The sequence below is a fragment of the Triticum aestivum genome, chromosome 6D (genome assembly GCF_018294505.1).
Source record: "Triticum aestivum cultivar Chinese Spring chromosome 6D, IWGSC CS RefSeq v2.1, whole genome shotgun sequence".
Taxonomy (NCBI): Eukaryota; Viridiplantae; Streptophyta; class Magnoliopsida; order Poales; family Poaceae; genus Triticum; species Triticum aestivum.
Window position 1 is genome coordinate 483,432,301 of NC_057811.1, and position 26,873 is coordinate 483,459,173.

The 26,873-nt window shown below is 48.1% G+C and overlaps 1 long non-coding RNA gene across 1 annotated transcript; it reads right to left on the minus strand.

The window, feature by feature from the left end:
* Positions 1–1,345: 1,345 nt before the first annotated feature.
* LOC123146206 (uncharacterized) lies at positions 1,346–8,758 on the minus strand. The gene is made up of 3 exons (XR_006472677.1): positions 8,389–8,758; positions 4,199–4,318; positions 1,346–1,607 (listed from the first exon to the last, which is right to left on the minus strand). It is a non-coding gene; the product is annotated as an uncharacterized lncRNA (long non-coding RNA).
* Between the last annotated feature and the right edge of the window lie 18,115 nt (positions 8,759–26,873).

Sequence of the window (26,873 nt, forward strand, 5' to 3'; positions counted from 1 at the left end):
TTTGGGTGTTCATCGTCGGGTTCAAGCCTGTTTTCCCCCAACGTGGCGTCTGGTGCCACGGTTTTCTCTCGAATTCGCGGGCTGCGTTCTAATCTGATGTCTCCTAGGAAAACCGATCTCGTTTCGTTTGGTTTTGCCGTTGGATCCGGGCGAGTTTCCCCCCGTAGATGGCCTCTAGTCGTTCGATTTCGCTGTTCATCGCCGGGTGCAAGCCTGTTTTCCCCCAAAATGGCGTGTGATGGCACCTGTTTTCTCTCGAATTCGCTGCGTTTTCATCTCATGTCTTTAGGAAAACCGATCTCGTTTCGCCTGGTTTTACCGTTGGATCTGAGCGGGGTTTCCCCCGAAGAGGGCATCCAGTTGTTCGATTTCCTCTTCATCGTTGGATCCAAGAGTGTTTCCCCCGAACATGGCTTCTGATGACATGATTTCCTCCCGTACTCGCTGCGTTTTGATCTGATTTTTTCGCGGAAGACCGACTACCTCGTCTCGCGTGTGTCAAAAAAACGTTGGATCCAGGCGTGTTTCTCCCCGATTAGCTGGTGCGGTGAACCGATTTCGTCTCGGATTAGCATCTCTTGCAAGCACAGAAGGGTTTCGTTGGTGTGTTTCCTTGGATCCGAGGTTATTTTCCTTGTTAGTTTTGGTTTGTTGTTGCAAACCGTGTAGTTTCGTTCGATTCATGCATGTTCGATACGGAGCAAGTCACTCATCTGATTGGGTTTCCTCTCCATTTGATCTAGTTCCTGTTTCTGACTGTCCAATCGTTTTATTTCCTTTCTTCAGGCAGTGCTCCAGGATGAGGCTCAAGCAGGACCCTGTCTACACCCGCTTTGGTGCGACCCATGTTTTCCTGGAACCTTCTGGTAATCACGTTGCGCTTGTTTACTTCATCTGAACACTGTTCATTACTGGCGTTTTGTTCGCTGCTTGATCTTTGATCAACATTTTTTCTTCGATTGCAGATGCGATGTTTGACCTGAGACCTACCCGCCCTGCCCCTTCGTTCACCAGGCGCAAGAAGGTGAACCGGACCTACAGGAGAAACCGGCCGGGAAGTAAGTAATTTATCTACTTTGTGCTCACAAACTGCATTCGTGGACAGGTTACTTGTGATTGTGATAGTCTGGTTCATGTGATTGGTTCGGTAAATCACATGGACAGCAAAATTCGTGGACAAGGTTTGGTAAATCACATGGACAGCACCAATCAAACAAGACTAAAATAGCATCAAAACTCTGTCCACGAACCAATCACATGAACCAGACTATCACAATCACAAGTAACCTGTCCACGAATGCAGTTTGTGAGCACAAAGTAGATAAATTACTTACTTCCCGGCCGGTTTCTCCTGTAGGTCCGGTTCACCTTCTTGCGCCTGGTGAACGAAGGGGCAGGGCGGGTAGGTCTCAGGTCAAACATCGCATCTGCAATCGAAGAAAAAATGTTGATCAAAGATCAAGCAGCGAACAAAAACGCCAGTAATGAACAGTGTTCAGATGAAGTAAACAAGCGCAACGTGATTACCAGAAGGTTCCAGGAAAACATGGGTCGCACCAAAGCGGGTGTAGACAGGGTCCTGCTTGAGCCTCATCCTGGAGCACTGCCTGAAGAAAGGAAATAAAACGATTGGACAGTCAGAAACAGGAACCAGATCAAATGGAGAGGAAACCCAATCAGATGAGTGACTTGCTCCGTATCGAACATGCATGAATCGAACGAAACTACACGGTTTGCAACAACAAACCAAAACTAACAAGGAAAATAACCTCGGATCCAAGGAAACACACCAACGAAACCCTTCTGTGCTTGCAAGAGATGCTAATCCGAGACGAAATCGGTTCACCGCACCAGCTAATCGGGGAGAAACACGCCTGGATCCAACGTTTTTTTGACACACGCGAGACGAGGTAGTCGGTCTTCCGCGAAAAAATCAGATCAAAACGCAGCGAGTACGGGAGGAAATCCTGTCATCAGAAGCCATGTTCGGGGGAAACACTCTTGGATCCAACGATGAAGAGGAAATCGAACAACTGGATGCCCTCTTCGGGGGAAACCCCGCTCAGATCCAACGGTAAAACCAGGCGAAACGAGATCGGTTTTCCTAAAGACATGAGATGAAAACGCAGCGAATTCGAGAGAAAACAGGTGCCATCACATGCCATTTTGGGGGAAAACAGGCTTGCACCCGGCGATGAACAGCGAAATCGAACGACTAGAGGCCATCTACGGGGGGAAACTCGCCCGGATCCAACGGCAAAACCAAACGAAACGAGATCGGTTTTCCTAGGAGACATCAGATCAGAACGTAGCCCGCGAATTCGAGAGAAAACCGTGGCACCAGACGCCACGTTGGGGGAAAACAGGCTTGAACCCGATGATGAACACCCAAATCGAACAACTAGAGGCCATCTACGGGGGAAAACTCGCTCGGATCCAACGGGCTTCGAAGAACAACAGATCAAATCTAAGACGTTGAGAACCAGAAAGGGGATCGGGAACGCTGGCTTGCATCCCCTACCTTGGGGTTGCTCCAGCGAAGCTACGGGAGGTGGTGGTGGTGGTGGTGGTGGGAGGGGTGGAGAGGAAACGGATCTGGATGTGGGGAGGGGGAGGCGGCGGGGCGGAGCGGAGGGGAGAAGAAAGGGCAGGGCGCTTATATATGGTGCGAACCCTAACGCCCGGCGCAATTTCGGTTTTCCTTCACTTTTCTTAAATTTCACCTGTGTGTTTTTTATCTCGCTGCACTTATCGTTTGTGTGGCTACTGGGTCTTAAATTTCACCGGTGTGATTTTCCTTCACTTTTCTTAAATTTCATCAGTGCTGCTCAGTTCTTTCTTAACCTTCTACTATCATTTTTTTTCTGGTGGGCGTGTGTCGGGCTTTCATGTGTTTTCTGCTCGGTTCTTTTGAGCACGGAGGATGGAGTCATCCCCGTCGGCGAGCGCTCGCCGACAAGGGGCTGGCGGGAGGTCAGGGCCTCATGGAGCGAGGGCAACTGCTGCCGAGCAGCTCTGAGAAGAGGGAGGCTAGCTATTGTGGAGCAGCGGGAGGAGAGAGGGAAGGTGGTACCGAGAGGAGGGCGGCGGAACTTTTCGTTAGGGGTGCCAGTAGCAAGTGCTCATTGAAGAGGTCGGAATCAGTCATCGTCGGCGGTCAGGCAGAAGGTACAGCGAGTTATTACTCCTGCCCCGGCTCTCATCTCCTTGAGTTAATTTTGGGATGGCAATGGGTACCCATTACATACGTATCTGATTTCGTGGTTGGCCAAAAGATTTCGTTGAGCCGGTCGAAGTTCGTCCACCCCACCCGCGACCAGCGCTCGCCATCGGGGCCGGATTTTTTTGGCTGTGCACACGTCGAACGACAACCGGAGGGATCTCAATATTTTCGCGGGAGGGTGCTAGATTGCAGCGGAGGGAAAACGGGGTTTTGTCAGATGCGAACCCTAAAAGGGATTTGTATGATACTCCCATTTTTTGTAGATGATACACTTAATTAGACACCTCATGTAATAAATATAAGCATTGATGCTTTCGAAAACTTGATTTATTTTTGCACATTTCTAAGCACCTTGTATTATACAAGGTCTTACATGCTTCGCTAAGGCTGATTGTAATGGGTAGTATCATAAGTTAGTATGATATACTACCTCTCTAATGCATAGTATCATATATTAGTATTATAGATGACTTTATTTATTACCATACATGACACATAGTAGTATAATATTTATTATGATACAGTATCATGATATGATATACTTAACCATCTCTTTCTTTATTTAATTATGTGTTACGTCGTCAAAATTGTCTAATTGATATGCATGATACTAACTATGATATTAACTAGGAGTCCCTAGTAAAGACAAATTACTCTTTCCCACAAATTTGAGTAGATCGAGCTTTTTATGAACTGCCCTGCTAATGGATCCCTAGTAAATTTCTACATAGATAAACCATCAAATCCGTCAATCCTAATGACATGATTGTTAGTAAATTTCTATACAGGTAAACCATCAAATCCGTCAATCCTAATGACCATGATTGTCTTCATGTGCTTTTAAAAACTCGCATTAAAAAGAACATCTAAAATAATTAAACTATGATCTGCAATGCTCAAAAATTGTTGAAATAAGTCAATAGAAGAATCACAATAATCTTTTTTGCATAGTAATCACAATCATTTCTTACTAACCTCTATATGAAGCGCAAGTGAACGACGGCGAGACCAAACTTTGGAACATGACGACAACATCCTTCTCTTAGATCCGACAACCGGAGAAGCTAAAGCAGCCACCCACACCATTAGCCACACCTACAAAATAGAGCAATCAATTTTGCGTCAATGAGATCCTCGTACGTGCTTTCGTGTTCATGTATTCGAAACATAGATGCACAATACGTTGTATGGTAAAAGCTTGCTGACATGGAGAAAGAGAAAACAAAGTTTTCTTAAGGAAATAGAACGAAGATAGAGAAAGGCAAAAGGAGCGGGGGGCGCTAGTGGTATGGACCCCGTGGACACAAAATCTGGCCCCTCAAACTGGTCACGTCTCAAAATTTGTTTTGCACAACCGGATGGACATGTCATTGGACTATCAAAAATCGACATGTTGTACCTACATCCTAGCTAGCTATGGGCAGAGATCATGGACGGCTGCCCTTACACTTCCCGACGCCTTTGTCGTCTTTCTCGCGGCAGTAGCACTCGAAAACACAAAATGGATCTGGCTGGATCTACTCATCGCCGGAGTTGTCTGGCATGTCGTTGTCCTCCTTCTCCTGCTTGAGGGGTAGTCCAACCATGGCGCGTACCGCCCTATTTTGCTCCCGGATGAGGGCGCACGTGTTCCTCCTCTGTCGTTTTTGTAGGATGTGAGCATGAATGACCTCCTCCTCTGCGGCGACGTGCGCGGTCGCACCCGTCGCCTCTATCTATGTTGATGGCAAGACGGACATCGACCACCCTCATCCACCCTTCTTCCCACGGCGGGCGCACCAGTCTCTTTAGCATTCAAACTCCGACGCACCGGAGATGGGAGGCTAATGGACCGCGATACCCCAGCCCAGACGGATCCGAATGCCCATTGCCCTACAACAATGGATTTGCGTCGGATAAATCCCCCCGAACCAGATGCCCCCCCCCCCCCCCGAACTGCGGGAATGGAGTCGGCTGTTCGGGGGCCGTGGTGTAGACCGGCGAAGGCGAAGACCCAGCCGCCCACGCTGGAAATGGCGACGGGAAGGGTGGGAACCGGACCTGATGAATCGGGAGGCCGGTTGGCGAGGGTGCCCCTGAGCTAGGCAGGGGCGGCGCCGGTGGTTGTAGCGTCGGTGGCGGGGGGTGGGCGGGGGCGTCGGTGTCCCGCCTGGAACGGCAGAAGCGCAGTGCAAGTCGGCGTCGTCGTCATCGGCGCGGTGGAGCCGCTGGAAAACGCCGGCGATGGTGGTGGCAGCGACATGATCGGAACTTGGTCTCTGATTACCAAATTGGTAGGACTAGGGTTCCTACCGGCTCTACTCCTTAGGTTATAAGGGCAGAACAGCGGAGGTTGAGGGCGAGGACGCGAGCTCCGGCGCGACGGCGCGCCGTCGCGAGGAAGGAGGAGGGCGGCGACGGTTAGGGCTGGAGGCGGCTAGGGTTCCGGCTCCTCTGGGAGCCGGGCAATAGGGATAGAAAATATCTTTATTGCTTGATTCCGAAAAGAGTCTTACAGCCTATATTTATAACCTAGATAACTTGCATAATAATTAACCTAAGATAACTTGTGGGCCAAGCCCCTAACTACTGCCCGGTGGGCCTCCTCCGGTTATAAGCTAAACCGGTCATAACATCGCGGGAGAGGTAGAGGGCAATGCCGATGGCTATTTCCTCCTCCACCTCGAATGGTACGACATCCCAGTCAATGAATCCAGAGTGGTCGAAGTCAGATCCGCTGCTCGTCATGCCGAAGAAGGCCGGAGATCGCCGAAAAGGAGCTTGGGGACGGAGCAGAGCGAAGTGGAGTGGCTAGAGTTCTGTCCAGAGAGCGAATGAGGATGAATATACATGGGGTCGAGACCATATTTAGAATGGATATCATGGGTGCCGATCAGGCCGGATGTTTTGGGCTGGTTTGAGGCACCGGTCTCTAACTTGGGTGTTGAGAACATCCTCATGCAAATAATCACATGTGGCAAACTAGGAGTGGAGGGGGGGACCATCCAGAGAGCCCCGTTTGCATAGAAGGGTGTCTAAGGGGGTGTTTGGTTCCACGGATTTTTTTGTGTTGGGATTAGAAAAAGTCCCTAGCAAACCAAACAGGGTGAGACTTTTTTTAAGACTTTTTGCTAAAAGTCCTTAGAAGCACCTCCTTAAGAGTCTTTTTTTTAAGTTCTAGGGACTAGAAAAAGTCTTAGGACTAGAGAACCAAACGTCACCTAATTTGTTCTTTCCTGATTCTATGTTGCCATGGGGGAGAAACCGAAAAACAAAAAGAGGAAGCAAGGAGAGAACCAAAGGGAGTCTGGCTATGTGTGGACAAGAGGATCGCGACAGTTTCCAAAAATGAATACTCCTTAATGCTAATCTTTGGGTCCACGCTGTCTTGTATCGTGACGGAGCACATATTTTACGTACTCCAATTTGTAGTTTCCCACGACCACGATAGATTGCTAGCCACCAACAGATCAGGTTCCAAAAAAGGCCATTGCAGCCTTGCCGCGTTACCTGTGAACTTGTGAACCTTTGAGTATGCTCAGTCGTTATAACAACTATATTATGATGGTGATTTTGCTAAAAAAGTATACTGTAGCGGAATCGCCATAATTTATGTAGTATCCTTCTTATTTGGCCTCCCGGTCGCCATGTATGGTGCATCGGGACCTTTTGGAGCGTGCTCCATATGTCATATGTTAGTTACGTGTAGTTTCATGTGACGGGAAGAAAACATTGGGTGCGCTACCCACCAACTTGGACGCACATGAATACTCAAAAAAAAGAAGAAAAAAACTTGGACGCACATGAACCCTCACACCTCACTCTGTGCGTCCGGTTTCTTCGGTTTACATGGTTCGGTTTATACGGTGTTTTGGTTTGTATAGTATTAATACTTCGGTAAATATGGTATGAAATTATAATACGATTCGGTTTCGATATATACCAAATTATTTTGGTATGGTTTCGGTATGTACCATAATAACCAAAGTTGACGCGAATTTGAAAGTGACGTAATAATAATTTACAAATGTATGACTCAAAACACATACTGTTTTACACAAATAGTATATAACTATATATAATATATATGCATGCATAGATTCATCTCTTGATGGTTATGGACGTGCTTAGTATTTTTTAAAGAGAAAGATAACTATGTTACAGGAAAATGTACGTGCTTAGTAGTGAATTTGACTCATGTACAAGAAAAATGACAACTTGTATTGTTGTTCGCCTCAAGAAATATAAATTTATGTTTTACTTTGGTTTATTCGATTAACCGTTTTGGTTTTTCAGTATATACCATAAAAGCCAAAGTTCATACCGTACCGAAACCAGAAACCATAAAAACCGTAAAATTGGTTTGGTTCGGTTTATTTTCGATATAGTTTTTTGGTTAGGTTTCAAAATGCACGGAGTGTCACACCGGAACCGGTCAACCTCCTTCTTGCCCTCTGTCGGTGACATCGCGGCGTCATGGATTGGTAGCGTCATCCCAAATCCAGTCGCTTACTCATAAATTGCGAGTATAGTCCAACTAATAAATGTCAACTCCAATGGGATTCCCTTGTCTTATTAGTTCATACTACCCCATGAAGAATAACCATGTACTAGAAGGGTTGGGCGTGCTTTGTTGCATTGTTCGTGTTGTTGGTTTTCATAATTTTTCTACTTCCTCTGTTTCAAAATACAAGGTGTATTAATTTTTTATAAAATTCATACCTCTTTTAAGTTTGACCAAATTTATAGATAAATTTATCAATATTCATATGATATCAAATCGGTCTCATTAGATTCATCATAAAACAAAATTTCATATTTTATTTATTTATTTATTTATTGCGAGGAACATACTTTATTTATTTAGCATCGTGCATGTCGATGTCGAAATCATGAACCAAATCCAAAATTAAATACCTCAATCCGTGATAACTCCAAAACTAGAGAGCATAATTTATTTATAGATAGTAAATGGTTAAAAGGGTAAATCCTAGTTAATGGCACATAATCCCAAGGATCTTGACGCCTCATTAATTAGTACTCCCTCCGTATCAAAATATAAGACGGCAAAAAAAAAAGTCTTATCGGTAAAAATCGGAAACAAAAGGAACAAACGAAGTATTCAGCCTCGTTAATAACGGAAAAATAAGTCGACTATAAAAAAATTAAGTTTCAATAGTAATTACCTATGTGGTAGTCGGACTTTGCAGCGCCAAGATCCAAGTCAAAATCAGCACACATGGCGTGAATCTCTGTAGCCTGATTTAGAAGGCGTCGAATTCCTTTAGGCCTTGCTCAACCTGGTCTGGATTAAAGAGGGTCGAGGGAGATTAAGTCCCCGTTCGAGAATCCACCGCTCCGTTGGACGGAGAATCGACCACCGCCCCATCGGCGCGGCGCACCTGGTAGGATTGAATCGTGGTAGAGATGGCATGGTTGCGATGCAGGAGCGACGAAAATAAAGATCTGAAAGAGAGAGAGAGGCAGGGCCGAACGGGGAGTCTGCCTAGTCTTTATTTTATGGATGGGCGAGAGGCTACAGCCCCGACCACGCAACGTTGGCTCCTAGCGACCCAGTAGACCTCGTATCGTGGCAAAGTACTGACTTTATTACACGAGTACTACGTGTTTTACGTGGCCAAACTAGTGCCAAGTCACTGGATGCTGGGGCCGTTTAATCTTAGGCCCAGGAGTCAGTGAGATTGGTGATCAAGGAGTTCTTAACCGTGCTTTCCACGATTTGCAGACAATGGCCCGGTCCCATCGATTGTACAGACTGCTCGCCACCACCCGATGTCTCCACTTGCATGGGCCCGCGAAAAAATGTAGGAGTATACTCTGTGCCAACTCATTGACGCCATGTCACTGATCCACGAGAAACGATTTCAGCCGTTTGTTTTGATTGATTTGTGCTTTCTCGACAGCTATGTGTGTGTTTCCTGTTCGTGAACCTTGTCATAAAATCTTGGGTTTCGTCTTCCAACATAACTCCACCTCTAGTCGGACTTCACAAATCCGGCCCCTTATACGCCCGGCAGGCGCGTCCGGCCGCATCCGCTGATAACATCGGGCCGTACATCCATACACCTCTAATTTGGAATCTCAAATTCATCCAATTCATGCACGTCGATCATAGGATACAAATTGTTTCAATTCAACAGATCAAAATAAAGCAAAACAAATCATAGTTCAACAAAGCAAAGCAACTGGACATGCCAAAATGAAATCAATGTACGAGCGTCGGATCATTCGCCGGGCGCCATCCATGCCGCCTGCTCGGAGGCCATCCTTGCGTCCTGCTCCGCCTGCATCTTTGGCGCCATCCATGCCGCGTGCTCCGAGGCCATCCTTGCGTCCTGCTCCGCCTGCATCTTTGCCGCATGCTGTGCTGCTGTCATAGCCGCCCTCGCCGCCTCATAGTCCTACGCTCGTTGATCTCTTTTTTCTTCTCCATAATCCACTTCTTGGCATGCTCATCCAAAAGGCTTTCGTCTGCCAACATGATATTCGCATCCTCTGCGTTCCGTGCGATTTGCATCACCCTTTGGCCGACAAGATATCCTCAAAAGTTAAGAATGCCGAACCTATTGCCTTTGTCGTCTTTGCCTTCTTCTTCTTCTTGGTCGGATTGAGATTTGATATTGTCCCAACTTCAAATGAAGGGCAATTTGGATCACCCAATTCATGGACCATTTGGGTCAGACCATGATTATCATTTGTTGGTGCAATATCTGCCTATCTTATGTTTTGGAGATTGTTGACATAAATAGGTATGGACTGATTTATTTGCTAGTGCATACCGAGAGAAATAGTCCATACAGAACCGGAGAAAATGTTGTCTCCGGTGCTAAGTTCGAGGAATTTCACCAAAGTATATCTGCGTTGCAGAGAAGAATGAGCTATATCTATTGAAGTCATGTAGATGAGAAGATTAATGTGAAGAAATTGACCCCTCGAAAGTTTACTGTTGAAGTGAAACATTTGGTTCGGTGTTGTCCGAAGAAATTGACTGCAGCGGATGGAAGTCGAAGACAAAGTGAAGACGTAGTATTCATTTCATTCTTCTTCTTCTTCTATTTATTTGAGTCATAGGACCTCCGTACTATTAAGAGGGTTATAGGTTCTCGTGCTTAGATCTGCTGTGATGCTTAGCCCATAACCTATGAAAATTGTGAGAGAAATCTCTTTGTGTTCCGAGCAAATACTTGCCAGCAAGAAACATTGATCTTCTTCGCTGCGAGAGATTTGGCTCAGACCGAGGAGTTCGCATTACTTGCTTCGCATGTAATGTTACCACTGTGCTCAAATCTGACCGTTGGACTCGTGTCGTTCGGCCATTCACTACTAGGGAAAACCCTAGCAGTAGCGCGTGTTTAAAGCCTATCAGTAGCGCGGGGTGCAGCGCTACTAGTAAGGCGCTACAGATAAAGGTTAGCAGCGTGGGTTGGACCGCGCTACTGCTATATCGACTTAGTAGCAGCGCTTTGTACTATGAGCGCTACTGGTAATTAGTAGTACGCTTCTCCTAGAACGCACTACTACTATTATTCCGTATTTCTTTTTTATTTTATGTTGTATTCATACACCTTTATACAAGTTTTATATCATAATGAGTTATTACATCACTGGGAGAAAGAACCGTGGACTAGTTTCAAGTGGATGGACATCCACTTGAAACTAATCCGCGGTTCTTTCACCCAATGATATAATATATCATCATCATCATCATATCATTAACAACTTATCATCATAATACATCATTGTCATATAACACCTCCTCATGATCATCGTTTTCATCAATGAGACATCACATACAAGTTGGTCACTAGACATAATCATAACTACTCATCATCATCAACTCTCATAAACATATTGTACCTCATAGGACCTACTACATTATCTTAGGACCTACTATATTATCTAGGGTGAAAGAACATGCGGTGCCCCCATGTTTGGTTTTGGTAATTAATGACAATCTCTATGGACTAATGGTTGCCTTGAGTTATATTTGAAGGGTTTCCATAGGCTTTTCTTGCAGTCCATTTATTGGTTTCAAGGAGAGTTCGTGATGACCAAGGTGCTATTAAGGAATTATCCAAAGTTTGGTCTTGTGAGGGTTGAGCTTATTGCAAGCATGTCTTGAAGAAGAAGAGTGTGTGATCATTCATGTTTACCTTCAAGACATCATCCAAATGAAGAGAGTTGGAAAGATTCAAGGTTGATCAAGACTAAGTCAAAGAGTGAATCAAGTTGATCAACACACAAAGCATAGAAGATGTACCGAGAGGGATCAAGCAATCCCATGGTATGGTAAGCATTGTCAATTACGCTTTGTGTACTAACCCATGGTCTTCGTGAGAGTTCTTTGTGGGGTTAGGTTGTGGTTTGCAAGTTCAAGTAGGATCATCACAAAGAGATCATATGCTTGAAGCTTGCCGTCCATTGTGGTGGCAATGGACTTGTGAAGATGTGCCAAAGAGTGGCTCACCCATAGTGGAGTATGGGGGAGCAATCTACTAGTCTTCACCGAGCCAACGCAATCAAGAAAGGTGGTCCAGCTTGAGGGAGTCAAGATCGTCATGATCCAGCTCAAGTGGACTATGTGCAAGGCAAAGGTTTGCCCTTGATAGGTTTTCTATTTTACCGGTCTCATGGTAGTTGTGGGAGACCGGGTTATAGGACCGTACTATCAAGGGGGGCTCTCGATGAGTAGCTTGATCGTATCGTTTGTAGAAAGCTCAAACCATTGCATCCTTGCATCTTCTTTATTGGTTCTTGCTTGGTTCTTCTCCTTGTGAGATTTGGAGCTTATGGTCATCTTGATGACAAGCTCGAGTTCATCGAAAACGGAGTTCACTCATGCATCTTCTATGATGTTTTCGATGTTGGAGGTTATGATGGTTCTTCTCTGATGGAGGGTTCACTCCCCTATATCCTAGGCATACCTCCCTGCCTCTTCTTACTATAACTAGTCGCTGTTTTGATGCTACTCGTCTTCCTCTATCCAACAAGCTTGAGTTTGCTCAATTCGGAGCTCACCTGAAGAAGTTATGGCAGTTCTGGTTTTCTTGCATCCTCTGTTTTCTCTGTTGTGTTCTTGAAAGCCTCAAGCGGTAGTACTGCTCTCTCGAGCGGTAGTACCGCTTGTAAGCAGCAGTACTGCGGCCCTGTTCCGCGCATAGTACCGCTGCTTTTGGGAATGCGTTTTTCGTGCAGGGTTTCGCGGTAAGCGGTACTACCTCTCCCCTCGAGCGGTAGTACCTCTTATAAGCGGTACTACCTCTCCCCTCGAGCGGTAGTACCTCTTATAAGTGGTACTACCTCTCCCCAGAGCGGTACTACCTCTCTGGCAGTTTTTCAGCTCGTGTTTTTCTCTCTCGTTGGGCTGTTTTGACCGTGCTAAGCGGTAGTACCGCTCCTCCAGTGGTAGTACCGCTCGTGGAGCGGTAGTACCGCTCGTGTGCGGGCTGAGCACATAACGGTTGGATTCGGGAGGCCCTATAAAAGGGGGTCTTCTTCACCAATGGACCTAATCTTTCTAGCTCGTGTTCTTCCCCCATTGTTGACCTTCTTCGAGCTTGCTATCTCTCAATCCTTCCATGGATTCTTGCTAGTTTTGGGGGGGAAAGAGAGAGGAGATCTAGATCCACATTTCCGCCAATCACTTTCTCCTCTAGGTGAGGGGAACCCCTTGGATCTAGATCTTGGAGTTCTTGGTGTTCTCCTTCTTGTTCTTCCTCTCTTTTCCCTCCCTAGCATTAGTTGCTTTGGTGGGATTTGAGAGAGAAGGACCTCGGCACTCCGTGTGCCCTTGCCATTGCATTTGGTGCATTGGTTTGAGTTCTCCATGGTGATACGTGGAAGTTACAAGTTGAGAAGCTTATTACTCTTGGGTGCTTGGTACCCTTGAGCTTGTTCCTCTTGGGTGCTTGGGCGCCCTAGACGGTTGAGGTCACCGCGGAGCCATACTCCATTGTGGTGAAGCTTTGTGGTGTTGTTGGGAGCCTCCAAGTAAGTTGTGGAGGTAGCCCCAACCTTGGTGGTGTTCGGAGCACAATCATTGTGGTGTAAAGCTCCAGGCAAGCATCGGGGTCTCCAATTAGGTTGTGGAGATTGCCCCGAGCAATTTGTACAGGTTCGGTGACCTCCCCCAAGGGTTGCCATTTGTACGGGTTCGGTGACCGCCCTCAAGGGTCCCTTAGTGGAATCACGTCATCTTGCATTGTGCGAGGGCGTGAGGAGATTATGGTGGCCCTAGTGGCTTCTTGGGGAGCATTGTGCCTCCACACCGCTCCAAACGAAGATTAGCATCTGCAAGGGTGTTGTCGGTGTACAAAAGTAGGGGCTCTCCTTTTGACCCCTTTACTTGTACACGGACAGTCAAAGCCACGCGCCACGGCCGCGCTTGGCAAGGCAGGGGAGGTGAACCAAGGTGAATTCAAGACAAGCAAGGCAACGCCAAGACCAAGACCACAGAGAGCAGAGGGACGAAGCAGGTTCCCCCGGCAAGATCCTTGCCGGGGTGGCCTCTGCGGCCCCGCCAAGACCCTTGCCGGGGCAGCTCGCCCCAACACCAACAGAGCGAGCCACCCTTGAGCCTACAGCTTCCAACACCATCAACTGCGTTGGGCCATGGCTCAGGAGGCACCTCCATGGTGGCATGCAGATCTTTGTGAAGACAAGGAACAACACTCTTAATCAGAAGAGTGAGAGACGACGAGCCTCGGCAAAATCCTTGCCGAGGGAATCCACAAGGCCCCCGGCAAGATCCTTGCCGAGGACGACCGTAACACCGCAACAAGACCCTTGCCGGGGCCCCGGCAAGGCCCTTGCCGAGGACGTCCGCGAGGCCATAGCTAGGCGCGCACCCACCAAGCTTTCCACCGCCAATCCCATGCAGCTGCCAGCCCACCAGCCGGGCAGGCACCTGCGTGTCAACGCGGGGCTCCTGCGCCAACTCAGCACGTGCCTACGTGGTGGCATGCAAACCTTTCTGAAGGCTCCACCACCGCGCGACCTCAGCTGCTTGCCTGTCTACATGGCGCCACCACCTCGCTGGCCCAGGCGCGTGTCAGGACGAGGCGGAGCGGCGGTAAAGTGAGGAGGACACGTCGGGGGTGCATTTAATGCGTTTTGTCCCGTAATGACTAGCGATAAACATAGCCACAGTACCCCGATGCCACCTCCTGGTGCCACTGTGGTGATCCCTTTGCCTATAAAAGGAGACCCAAGGCATCCAGGAGAAGGATTCAGACTCTTGGACAAGTTACGCTCCCTGTAGCTAGTTCGAGCTCCTCAAGAACAAAGATATACACATCCAAGCAGGACTAGGGTATTACGCACCTTGCGGCCCGAACCTAGGTAAACGACCCGCGTGTTTGCACTGACTGCTGATCCTGCTCTCCTCACCACTTCCAGCGCCCCCGCAACCGTAGTAGGGACCCTCGTTGGTCCCATAGGTGTCGTTTTCCACCGACAGGTGTGAACTTCGGGATACATCATCGTCTCCGCGTGCCTCGGTTATCTCTTACCCGAGCCCTTTACTTATGCACTTTACTTTGTGATAGCCATATTGTTTCTTGTCATATATCTTGCTATCACCTAGTTGTTTATCTTGCTTAGCATAAGTTGTTGGTGCACATAGGTGAGCCTAGTTGTTGTAGGTTTTGTGCTTGACAAAATAACCGCTAGGTTTATTCCGCATTTGTTCAAGCCTAAACCGTAATCATTTTAAAGCACCTATTCACCCCCCCTCTAGGCGACATCCAGGATCTTTCATAGGACCTACTACCTTAGCACATGATCATGAGTATTAGCTAGGACCTACTACCTTCTCCTAGGTAAAATAGCATAAAACAAGATAGCCCCTGACTCTCCATTATGGAGAATGGAGATTATCCTGTCTCCAATTCTTGCCTTTCGCACAATCTTGCTTCCAAGAACCTCCTTACGACTGTCCATACATTTTTTCCATTCTTTGATTACCATGTGTTCACCGGTTTTGGAAATCCAATATGGACAGGTGAGACTCGTAGGATGACCTGGCTGTATGTTCAAAACATCTAGGCGACCATTCTGATACATCAAATGAGGCACACAATCCATCGGGATTTTCTGTTGAAAAACATAGTAATAACTTCGTAGTTAGCAATGTAGTTCAGTTTTAGAATTATGCAAAAGATGCACGGATGTCGTAATAGTAAAAAATCTTACCAGGATATCTCCATGGAAGTTATCGTGGTTCAACACGTGCGCTAGTGGCACGTATTGACCATAATTTGGAGGAGTTCGATAAAAGGCATTGTAATTCTCAAGATCAGGACAATATGCGACCAGATGACTTTTCTCCTGATAAGTTAACTCAGAGCCATCGGTGTAGTTGGTTCTGTCTACCATCTTCCGCACATTCTTTGAAGAATGAAAGTAAGCTATCAATGGAAATAAGCTGTCAACTATTTTGAAATAAACAATATAAATTACTTAATAACTATGTTTGAGAAGCTCACATAGGGGAAGAATTGGAAGCGTATCAACAAGGACCCAAATGTCCAAATTGTCTTCGGTGGTGTCAGGATCACCAAGATCCATGGTGACAAGCATACCCTCATAAGAACCATACATCTCGCAAAGTGCTTCCCAATTCTTGCAACCAAAATGGGTTACGCTCTCAGAATTGTATAGATTTACTTCAAAATCCATACCATGATGGGTCCTTAGGTGAATTTTCTTTGTTTCCATACTTTCATGGTCTTCAAAACCCATCCTCTCCAAAACATAGTGTCTTGCATAACATGGGATAAGCTAGTCGAATTGTAAAAGATGAAAAGTACACGTGAAATAGTTGAAGTCGTGCTTAATTACGAAAAAAAACACTTGTCGTCGTTGCGTACCGTTTCAACATCGAAGGTCTCCTCGAGCTTACTGCTGAAGCGCCGATCTTCGTCCAGGTCAAGGAACCTGTCGCACATACCTCGGTCGTCGTGGCACCAGTCGCACTCCCCAGGGAGACTTTCGTCGTTCGAGTACGACATTTCCTATGTTCATAATTCAAAGATTAAACTTGTACAATTAAATATATGTACACAAAAACTAAATTAGAACATTATTATTCATCACGGGTTGACTATCGGTCTGTCGAGTCTTTTCTTGAAAACTCTCAGCTCACGTGGTGTATATATTCGACCGTCGGTGATGGTAGCTCCTCCTTTCGTTCCCGAGTGCATTACACCAAATTGTCTAGCACACGGGAATGAAAGAGAAGCTACCCCCACGACAAGAGTCGGGATTCTTCATCCTCTCATATATGGTGGAGACTCTCCCTCACTGATTCCTCTCTGACATTTGCGACCGTCTCTAAAAATGGTGTTGATCTTACTGACCAAGCAATGTTGGTGACCGCTGCCTCACCGAGTAAGATCGACGAGGAGAGACCGTCAATGAAAACTCCCACGACCAAGGTGCGTCACTGGAATGAAGGAAATATGCCCTAGAGGCAATAATAAAGTTATTATTTATTTCCTTATATCATGATAAATGTTTATTATTCATGCTAGAATTGTATTAACCGGAAACATGATACATGTGTGAATACATAGACAAACAGAGTGTCACTAGTATGCCTCTACTTGACTAGCTCGTTGATCAAAGATGGTTATGTTTCCTAGCCATAGACATGAGTTGTCATTTGATTAACGGGATCACATCGTTAGGAGAATGATGTGATTGACTTGACCCATTCCGTTAGCTTAGCACTTGATCGTTTAGTATTCTGCTATTGCTTTCTTCATGACTTATACATGTTCCTATGACTATGAGATTATGCAACTCCGGTTTATTGGAGGAACACTTTGTGTGCTACCAAACGTCACAACATAACTGGGTGATTATAAAGGTGCTCTACAGGTGTCTCCGAAGGTACTTGTTGGGTTGGCGTATTTCGAGATTAGGATTTGTCACTCCGATTGTCGGAGAGGTATCTCTGGGCCCACTCGGTAATGCACATCACTATAAGCCTTGCAAGCATTGTAACTAATAAGTTAGTTACGGGATGATGTGTTACGGAACGAGTAAAGAGACTTGCCGGTAACGAGATTGAACTAGGTATTGAGATACCGACGATCGAATCTCGGGCAAGTAACATACCGATGACAAAGGGAACAACGTATATTGTTATGCGGTTTGACCAATAAAGATCTTCGTAGAATATGTGGGAGCCAATATGAGCATCCAGGTTCCGCTATTGGTTATTGACCGGAGACGTGTCTCGGTCATGTCTACATAGTTCTCGAACCTGTAGGGTCCGCACGCTTAAAGTTTGGTGACGATCGGTATTATGAGTTTTTGTGTTTTGATGCACCGAAGGTAGTTCGGAGTCCCGGATATGATCACGGACATGACGAGGAGTCTCGAAATGGTCGAGACATAAAGATTGATATATTGGACAACTATGTTCGGACACCGGAATGGTTTCGGGGAGTTTCGGACATATACCGGAGTACCGGGGGGTTACCGGAACCCCCCGGGGAGTTTAATGGGCCAAGATGGGCCTTATTGGAAAAGAGGAGGGGCGGCTAGGGCAGGCCACGTGCCCCTCCCCCTCTAGTCCGAATTGGACAAGGAGGGGGGGCGGCGCCCCCCTTTCCTTCCTCCTCTCTCCTTCCCTTCCTTTCCCCCTCCTACTCCAACTAGGAAAAGAGGGAGTCCTACTCCCGGTGGGAGTAGGACTCCTCCCTGGCGCGCCCTCCTCCTGGCCGGCCGCCTCCTCCCCCTGGTCCTTTATATACAAGGGCAGGGGGGCACCTCTAGACACACAAGTTGATCTGTTGATCGTTCCCAGCCGTGTGCGGTGCCCCCCTCCACCATATTCCACCTCGGTAATATCGTAGCGGTGCTTAGGCGAAGCCCTGCGTTGGTAGCATCATCAACACTGTCATCATGCCGTCGTGCTGACGAAACTCTCTCGCAAAGCTCTGCTAAATCAGAGTTCGTGGGACGTCATCGAGCTGAACGTGTGCTGAACTCGGAGGTGCCGTACGTTCGGTACTTGGATCGGTCGGATCGTGAAGACGTACGACTACATCAACCGCGTTGTGCTAACGCTTCCGCTTTCGGTCTACGAGGGTACGTGGACAACACTCTCCCCTCTCGTTGCTATGCATCACCATGATCCTGCGTGTGCGTAGGAATTTTTTTGAAATTACTATGTTACCCAACATGGAACACATGCCACTATTGTTAGGCAGGGGTCCTAATTGGTAAGAATATCTAATTAATTGGCTGCTCTGTGAAGGAGATGAAGTAATTAAACATGCACATGTATGACCTCAGGTGATTATCCTAATCAAGTCAGGGAGTCAAAGGTGATGGATTGTCAGGATGGATATGTGGAGAGATGCATACGCATCGGTACTACCGGCGTTATCTGCGGTTGCTTTCCTAAAAATGGTGTTGGTCTTACTGACCAAGCAATGTTGGCGACCGCTGCCTCACCGAGTAAGATCGACGAGGAGAGAGCGTCACGGAAAAACTCCCACGACCAAGGTGCGTCACTGGAACACATGCCACTATTGTTAGGCAGGGGTCCTAATTGGTAAGAATATCTAATTAATTGGCTGATGTGAAGGAGATGAAGTAATTAATCATGAACATGTATGACCTTAGGTGATTATCCTAATCAAGTCAGGGAGTCAAAGGTGATGGATATTCAGGATGGCTATGTGGAGAGATGCATACGCATCGGTACTACCGGCGTTATCTGTGGTTGCTTTCCTAAAAATGGTGTTGGTCTTACTGACCAAGCAATGTTGGCGACTCCTGCCTCACCGACTAAGATCGACGAGGAGAGAAAGTCACGGAAAAACTCCCACGACCAAGGTGCGTCATTGGAACACATGCCACTATTGTTAGACAGGGGTCCTAATTGGTAAGAATATCTAATTAATTGTCTGCTATGTGAAGGAGATGAAGTAATTAATCATGAACATGTATGACCTCAGTTGATTATCCTAATCAAGTCAGGGAGTCAAAGGTGATGGATTGTCAGGATGGCTATGTGGAGAGATGCATACACATCGGTACTACCGGCGTTATCTGCGGTTGCTTTCCTAAAAATGGTGTTGGTCTTACTGACCAAGAAATGTTGGCGACCGCTGCCTCACCGAGTAAGATCGACGAGGAGAGACCGTCACGGAAAAACTCCCACGACCAAGGTGCGTCACTGGAACACATGCCACTATTGTTAGGCAGGGGTCCTAATTGGTAAGAATATCTAATTAATTGGCTGCTGTGAAGGAGATGAAGTAATTAATCATGAACATGTATGACCTTAGGTGATTATCCTAATCAAGTCAGGGAGTCAAAGGTGATGGATTGTCAGGATGGCTATGTGGAGAGATGCATATGCATCAGTACTACCGGCATTATCTGCGGTTGCTTTCCTAAAATGGTGTTGGTCTTACTGACCAAGCAATGTTGGCGACTCCTGCCTCACCGACTAAGATCGACGAGGAGAGAGCGTCACGGAAAAACTCCCACGACCAAGGTGCGTCATTGGAACACATGCCACTATTGTTAGACAGGGGTCCTAATTGGTAAGAATATCTAATTAATTGTCTGCTATGTGAAGGAGATGAAGTAATTAATCATGAACATGTATGACCTCAGGTGATTATCCTAATCAAGTCAGGGAGTCAAAGGTGATGGATTGTCAGGATGGCTATGTGGAGAGATGCATACACATCGGTACTACCGGCGTTATCTGCAGTTGCTTTCCTAAAAATGGTGTTGGTCTTACTGACCAAAAATGTCGGCGACGGCTGCCTCACCAAGTAAGATCGACGAGGAGAGACCGTCACGGAAAAACTCTGTCAGATATCGTGTTCCGGCAAAACCCTTAAGGTTCGAACTCTGGGGTGCACACGGAGATCTTTCCCCTACCGATCCACGTCCGAACGCCTCGCTAAGAATCTAAGCTACACGATGAACAACACAAGGGACGCAAGGTTTATACTGGTTCGGGCCACCGTTGTGGTGTAATACCCTAATCCAGTGTGTGGTGTGGTGGATTGCCTCAGGGGCTGATGATGAACAGTACAGAGAAAGAACAACCTCGCGAGAGGTGTTCTGGAGCTGGTGCGGTGTGCTTGAGCTAGGGTGGATCTATCTCTGTCTCCGATGAGATGCTCGAGCTCTTCTTCTACCTGGCCTCTTCGTCCCCCTACCTATTGTGGTGGCTAGTCCTATTTATAGGGGCCCTGGTCCTCTTCCCAAATATTGAGCGGGAAGGGCGCCAACAACGGCCATTTTGAAGGGGAACATCCAGTACAAGTTATCCTGACTAAAGGTGGTCTTCGACTGCCAAAGGTACTGGCGATGACGCCGTCTTGGGCTCCACGCTGACCTCCGTCCTGCCGCTCTGGTGGTCTCGGTCTCGTTGCACCGATATGTAACCTTTGCTTGATGCCTCGGTACTCCGCGCCTGCGCTTGCCCCCTTTGCACCAAAGAGGAAACAAGGACACTGCGCAGGCCGGCGCCCGCCTGGCGCCCGCCTGGCTTTGATCGTCATGGCTTGCGTCACGGGCACCTGGCGAGGTACCCCTGCCTTGATCTCTCCGTCTCCTTGCGAGCCTGCCTGGTGAGGCCGTCCCTGAGGAAGCCTTGCGTCGTCCGCCCCGCGAGGCTTGGCCCCTCGCGAGGGTCTTAAGCTTGGGTTGATGAAGATGGGCCATACTGGGCCACCCCTTGAGCCACGCCGTAGGCCGCAGGCAGGCAAGTCTGGGGACCCCCGTTCCCAGAACGCCGACAGTAGCCCCCGGCCCAAGGCACGCTCGGACTTGGCTTAGCAGCAAAGCGAAAGGGCAAGTGCGGAGCGCCGCGGGCCCCCAGCAGCATGCGGCCTTGGTCGCCGCGTGGCGGTTGATTGGTCGTGGGCGTCTCCGCTCCCCCATGCTGCCTCGGCAACTGCCCGTCTGACAAAAAGGCTGGCTTGGGCTAGGCTTACCTTCATTGCTCCCATTCGCCTTGCTCCAGATCCCCTTTCTTGCTCTTGCCCCCTGTTTCCGAAATCTCCAGATCTGCTTCATCCTTTCTCCTTCAGCGAGCAATGGCGCCGCGCAAGACCGCGGCCGAGGCTCCTCCGGCCTGGTACTCACCGGCTCTGGACCCCCCGAACATGACGGAGAAGAATCTCGCTCTCACGCGCCTGATGACGGCGGCGCAAGGCAACGAGATGGGGGAGACCGTGCTCCGACCCGGCTCCGCCCAGCCGGAGGGCAAGGGGAGCACCTTCTATCTCTTCTTCATGAGCGCCGTCATAGCTAGTCTGGTGCCTCCTTTCTCCGAGTTCTTCTATGCCGTCCTCCGCCATTATAAGCTGCAGGCTCTGCACCTCCATCCCAACTCTTTTCTTCTTCTGTCGATTTTCGCCTACTACTGCGAGGCGCACGTTGGGGTGATGCCTTCCATGGCATTGTTGCGCCACTTCTTCTTCCTCCGAGTCATCGGCGCGCACGCCTCTGCGTGCGCTGGCTTTGTCACGTACTCCGAAGCCAACGCAATCTCGAAGGCCCGGAAGAGGGCTGGCGGCTTCCGGAGCAAGTGGGTTATGTTGGATGCCAAATGCATCAACCCTCGGCTGGTGCTGCCCACGGAGCAGCCTCAGGCCGACGATTCGTGGTCCCGCGCGAAGCTCGACGACTGGCGGGTGAAGCTGATGCTGGAGAAGATGAACGCTGACCTAAGGCCTAACAACCTGAAGGCGGCGAAGCTGACCGGGGCCACGCTCCTGAGGGAGTTCCTGGCGCATCGGGTGGCCCCACTTCAGGCGCACTCACGCCCGTTGTGGAGGCTCGAGGATGCGGACGCCGATCTCCGCCTGAACTCGGAGGCCCTGGCTGATGAAGATCTGACCACGGCTCTTCGCTTCCTGGTTGGAGAGGACGTGGCAAGCCTGGAGGGCGCTCCTGTCCCCTTGTTCCTTCGCGACGACCGGGAGCGGGTGGTGGACGCCATGCCCACCTTTGACGAGGACGGTCTGGTGCCGGCGGTGCCTCCTGAGGGCCAGGCGACGGCGGCGACGGTGGAGCTGTCTTCTGACGATTCCGGCGGGGGAGAGGAGGAAGACGAGGAAGAGGTGGAGCGCAACTCGGAGGCGACCACCGGGGAGACGGAGGAGACTTCCCCCTGGCGCAGGTCCAATGCCCTCCGCTTCATGCCGGACGACGACGAGCCGACATTGGGCGAGGGGGAGGGGACCCGCCTGTGGTCCCGAAGAAGGACACGTCGGGGCTGATCTCTCGAGGGTCTACCCCGGCCCCGGTGCTGCCCGAAACTAGCGCCAGCCCCTCTGGTGCGCCCTCTTCTGCTGCCGGGCCTCCCGAAGCTGCACACCGCAAGAGGCTCTCAGGCTTTAAGCTTGGCAGGAGGCCATTGGAGCTCACCGTGACTAACCAGTAAGTGCTTTGAACTCCGCTTTGCTTTTATTTTTGCCATCAGGGCTTGACATCCTCCATTGTCCGGGTAGGCCGCCGTCTGCGGCGAAGAGGCTGAAGGCGGCTCCGCTCGGGGCAAGCTCGTCTGTTGTGGCCGCGCCTTCACCTACTGGGAGGGGAGGCGGCGAAGCTCGCACCTCCCCTGCCTGGTCATCCTCGCGAGGCCAAGAGGGGCGCCCTGGTGGGGTGCCAGCCCCCATGGCTCCGCTGATTCTGGAGGCGCCTATGGTTGATGCCGTCGCCGGGGTTGCCAGGGCTCAGGAGCTCCCGGCTTCCCACGCCGTGATCACGCTGCCGTCTTCTCCTCCTGCTCCTCTGGTCCCTGCTCCTCTGCTTGTTGGGGAACGTAGTAATTTCAAAAAAATTCCTACGCACACGCAAGATCATGGTGATGCATAGCAACGAGAGGGGAGAGTGTTGTCCACGTACCCTCGTAGACCGAAAGTGGAAGCGTTAACACAACGCGGTTGATGTAGTCGTACGTCTTCACGATCCGACCGATCAAGTACCGAACGTATTGCACCTCCGAGTTCAGCACACGTTCAGCTCGATGACGTCCCTCGAACTCCGATCCAGCCGAGTGTTGAGGGAGAGTTTCGTCAGCACGACGGCGTGGTGACGATGATGATGTTCTACCGACGCAGGGCTTCGCCTAAGTACCGCTACGATATTATCGAGGTGTAATATGGTGGAGGGGGGCACCGCACACGGCTAAGAGATCAATAGATCAATTGTTATGTCTATGGGGTGCCCCCCTGCCCCCGTATATAAAGGAGCAAGGGGGAGGCCGGCCGGCCCTTGTTGGTGCGCCAGGAGGAGGAGTCCTCCTCCTAGTAGGAGTAGGACTCCCCTCTTTCCTACTCCTACTAGGAGGGGGAAAGGAAGGGGGAGAGGGAGAAGGAAAGGGGGGCGCCGCCCCCCCCCCCCTCTCCTTGTCCAATTCGTACCAGAGGGGGAGGGGGCGCGCGGCCCCTCCTAGCTGCCCCTCTCTCTCTCCACTAAGGCCCATAAGGCCCATTACTTCTCCCGGGGGGTTCCGGTAACCCTCCGGCACTCCGGTTTTCTCCGAAATCACCCGGAACACTTCCGGTGTCCGAATATAGTCGTCCAATATATCAATCTTTATGTCTCGACCATTTCAAGACTCCTCGTCATGTCCGTGATCATATTCGGGACTCCGAACAACCTTCGGTACATCAAAACATATAAACTCATAATATAACTGTCATCGTAACGTTAAGCGTGCGGACCCTACGGGTTCGAGAACTATGTAGACATGACCGAGACACGTCTCCGGTCAATAACCAATAGCGGAACCTGGATGCTCATATTGGCTCCCACATATTCTACGAAGATCTTTATCGTTCAGACCGCATAACAACATACGTTGTTCCCTTTGTCATCGGTATGTTACTTGCCCAAGATTCGATCGTCGGTATCTCAATACCTAGTTCAATCTCGTTACCGGCAAGTCTCTTTACTCGTTCCGTAATACATCATCTTGCAACAAACTCTTTAGTTGCAATGCTTGCAAGGCTTAAGTGATGTGCATTACCGAGAGGGCCCAGAGATACCTCTCCGACAATCGGAGTGACAAATCCTAATCTCGAAATACGCCAACTCAACAAGTACCTTCGGAGACACCTATAGAGCACCTTTATAATCACCCAGTTACGTTGTGACGTTTGGTAGCACACAAAGTGTTCCTCCAGTAAACGGGAGTTGCATAATCTCATAGTCATAGGAACATGTATAAGTCATGAAGAAAGCAATAGCAACATACTAAATGATCAAGTGCTAAGCTAACAGAATGGGTCAAGTCAATCACATCATTCTCCTAATAATGTGATCCCGTTAATCAAATGACAACTCATGTCTATGGCTAGGAAACATAACCATCTTTGATCAACGAGCTAGTCAAGTAGAGGCATACTAGTGACACTCTGTTTGTCTATGTATTCACACAAGTATTATGTTTCCGGTTAATACAATTCTAGCATGAATAATATACATTTATCATGAAATAAGGAAATTAATAATAACTTTATTATTGCCTCTAGGGCATATTTCCTTCAGTCTCCCACTTGCACTAGAGTCAATAATCTAGATTACACAGTAATGATTCTTACACCCATGGAGCCTTGGTGCTGATCATGTTTTGCTCGTGGAAGAGGCTTAGTCAACGGGTCTGCAACATTCAGATCCGTATGTATCTTGCAAATTTCTATGTCTCCCACCTGGACTAAATCCCGGATGGAATTGAAGCGTCTTTTGATGTGCTTGGTTCTCTTGTGAAATCTGGATTCCTTTGCTAAGGAAATTGCACCAGTATTGTCACAAAAGATTTTCATTGGACCCGATGCACTAGGTATGACACCTAGATCGGATATGAACTCCTTCATCCAGACTCCTTCATTTGCTGCTTCCGAAGCAGCTATGTACTCTGCTTCACACGTAGATCCCGCCACGACGCTTTGTTTAGAACTGCACCAACTGACAGCTCCACCGTTCAATGTAAACACGTATCCGATTTGCGATTTAGAATCGTCCGGATCAGTGTCAAAGCTTGCATCGACGTAAGCATTTACGATGAGCTCTTTGTCACCTCCATAAACGAGAAACATATCCTTAGTCGTTTTCAGGTATTTCAGGATATTCTTGACCGTTGTCCAGTGATCCACTCCTGGATTACTTTGGTACCTTCCTGCTAGACTTATAGCAAGGCATACATCAGGTCTGGTACACAGCATTGCATACATGATAGAGCCTATGGCTGAAGCATAGGGAACATCTTTCATCTTCTCTCTATCTTCTGCAGTGGTCGGGCATTGAGTCTTACTCAATTTCACACCTTGTAACACAGGCAAGAACCCTTTCTTTGCTTGATCCATTTTGAACTTTTTCAAAACTTTGTCAAGGTATGTGCTTTGTGAAAGTCCAATTAAGCGTCTTGATCTATCTCTATAAATCTTGATGCCCAATATATACGCAGCTTCACCGAGGTCTTTCATTGAAAAACTCTTATTCAAGTATCCCTTTATGCTATCCAGAAATTCTATATCATTTCCAATCAGCAATATGTCATCCACATATAATATCAGAAATGCTACAGAGCTCCCACTCACTTTCTTGTAAATACAGGCTTCTCCAAAAGTCTGTATAAAACCAAATGCTTTGATCACACTATCAAAGTGTTTATTCCAACTCCGAGAGGCTTGCACCAGTCCATAAATGGATCGCTGGAGCTTGCACACTTTGTTAGCTTTCTTTGGATCGACAAAACCTTCCGGTTGCATCATATACAACTCTTCTTCCAGAAATTCATTCAGGAATGCAGTTTTGACATCCATTTGCCAAATTTCATAATCATAAAATGCGGCAATTGCTAACATGATTCGGACAGACTTAAGCATCGCTACGGGTGAGAAGGTCTCATCGTAGTCAATCCCTTGAACCTGTCGAAAACCTTTCGCAACAAGTCGACCTTTATAGACAGTAACATTACCGTCAGCGTCAGTCTTCTTCTTGAAGATCCATTTATTTTCAATGGCTTGCCGATCATCGGGCAAGTCAACCAAAGTCTATACTTTGTTCTCATACATGGATCCCATCTCGGATTTCATGGCCTCAAGCCATTTTGCGGAATCTGGGCTCACCATCGCTTCTTCATAGTTCGTAGGTTCGTCATGGTCTAGTAACATAACCTCCAGAACAGGATTACCGTACCACTCTGGTGTGGATCTTACTCTGGTTGATCTATGAGGTTCAGTAATAACTTGATCTGAAGTTTCATGATCATCATCATTAACTTCCTCACTAATTGGCGTAGGTGTCGCAGAAACTGGTTTCTGTGATGAACTACTTTCCAATAAGGGAGCAGGTACAGTTACCTCATCAAGTTCTACTTTCCTCCCACTCACTTCTTTCGAGAGAAACTCCTTCTCCAGAAAATTTCCGAATTTATCAACAAAAGTTTTGCCTTCGGATCTGTGATAGAAGGTGTACCCAACAGTCTCCTTTGGGTATCCTATGAAGACACATTTCTCCGATTTGGGTTCGAGCTTATCAGGTTGAAGTTTTTTTCACATAAGCATCGCAGCCCCAAACTTTAAGAAACGACAACTTTGGTTTCTTGCCAAACCACAGTTCATAAGGCGTCGTCTCAACGGATTTTGATGGTGCC